Below are 2,325 nucleotides of genomic sequence, written 5' to 3' on the forward strand. Positions count from 1 at the left end.
TATTAATAATGAAAAAAATAAACTAGGACAAAACTGAGCATTTTAATTAGATTTTTCTATCAAGTATCAAATTGTTGTTAATTAATTACAAATAATGAAAATTTATCATAATACAAGAAGCTACACACATAATCATAACAAAGCTTGCTAAGTCAATTTCAATAGTGCCCCACCACTGTACCATAAGACATAAGTATTGTTATCGATCAAGTCCAATGCTAATGGAAATCAAATTTCTGCAGGTAGTAGTAACCCTTTTTCTTTTTCTTTTTTTTAATTTATTTAATCTTTTAATTGTGATATCATCACTTGTCAATTTGGCTATGATTATTATTATTATTATGTGGTCCACAACAAAAAGTCCAAACTAGCTTATTAAATTAGCTCTAACCGATGCATTTTGAAGTCCACAAAACCCTCGCATGCATTACGTATAATAACCAATGAGAAGAGAAAGACACAATATTATATATATACACGTTTATCATTATTGTTTTTCTTAATCATGTCGCTGTTACAGTCCAATTCAGGCCTTTTCTTTTTATTATATGCTTTTGTATATATTCTCTCTTGATGATGATCTATCTGTTTTTCTTTTAATTTATTTTTCACTTATATATTATATATTTTTTATTTTGCTAGTTGAATTTTTTAATAAGTGTGCTACTTTTAAATATTAAAATTTGTTAATTCCTCACTAATGAAAAATTGTTAATTTATTAACTGGAATTTTACATGATTATTAATGATCACATAATAATTAATTATATTCAACTAGCAAAAGACTAGACTAACTTAATCAAAAGAAATATTATACTACATTTTAAGTATACAATGACACAAACAGGTACTGTTCATATCCTGACCCAAAAGTCTAAGTCAGGTCCAACTAAGTTCAAAGGCTTAATCTAAAAGGTTGGCTTCTACCACTTGCCCGATCTTCTCAAAGATGTTGGGATCGACGAAGACAGGCAACTCACACTTATCCGAGTGAGTAAATGCCTCTCCAAATCTCTCACCCACTTTTAGAAGAGAGATCTCAACAACCCTAAGATAAAGGGATAGTTATCCACCATCAGAAGTGGAACTACTTTAGCAGTGGTTATTGGTTCGTCCCCTATAAATACACTGATGCACTCAGGTAAATTTAAGTTCCAATACACTTAAACCTGCTAAGACCCTTGCTGACTTAGGCATCAGAGTATTTTGCAGGTATCACCCCCAATTTTTCACGAACAACTCAGACGACGGCTATAAGACGTGGGACAAGTCGGAGTATACTCCATTGAGGATTTGGGCCTCACTTACAAGCCCAAAAGCAACCCAATTTCAAGTAACCCTCGGAACTGGTACCATGTAGTTTATGGATTTTCATATTTTTCTAGTGAATTTTGTCTAGAGATGATGAGACAACGAAATTTGTGATAAGAATTGTGGAAGTTGAAAATTCCAGCAAAGATTAAGATTTTTTTTCTAAAGGGGCTTCCATGAAAAGCTTTTAGTGTTACAAAAGTTTTATCATCGCATCTCATCGATTCAGCCCACCTGCCGAAAATACTTACAATTCCTAGAAATAATCAATAATTATATCTTTCATTGTGAGAAATCAAAGGAGATTTGGTCAAAAATAGATTTACCGACCGCTAGAAGGGACATCGAAGATAGATTCTGATTTTTATATTGAGTGGAACTTGAGAATGGAGTATTGCGTACCCAACCCAATATCTTCTCTCAAAGGATGATGATGGTGATTTTGAGCTGGTCCTTATGGATGGAATATAATGCTAGGAACATGTTCATCTTTGATAATGTATCAACTAGTGTGGAAGAAATAATGTCGTCGGCTTTAAAACTGCAGAAGGAGCTTCAACAAATTTCCAATTCCTAATTGATGAGCACTTTACTTTATTTCTCTTATTAAATTATTATATGATATTACGTCTATAGTAGAACGTTAATTTTTTTTTGTCCCATATATAAACACCTATATATTTTTTTCATTTCACGAATAGAATTATCTGACTTTTAAAAAAAAATATACCATTATTGTACTATATATGTGATTATCTGCTATAATGTCATCAAATTGTTTATTCTAAACTAAATAATAAAAATACATGCATGATGATTATATATCTTAATTTTTATTTCACAGAAGAACATCGTTTTGAGTAATTACATGAGTTTTTATATAAGTATTTTTTTTATGTCGTAAATAATGGATTGAAATTTTTATTTCAAGAGTAAAAAAAATGAATTTTTTTAATTTAGTCATAAAAATTCGAATATCAAAAAATAATATATCATAAAAATTTAAGTTGATAA

This window comes from Arachis ipaensis, chromosome B02 (genome assembly GCF_000816755.2).
Source record: "Arachis ipaensis cultivar K30076 chromosome B02, Araip1.1, whole genome shotgun sequence".
NCBI classification, from domain to species: Eukaryota; Viridiplantae; Streptophyta; class Magnoliopsida; order Fabales; family Fabaceae; genus Arachis; species Arachis ipaensis.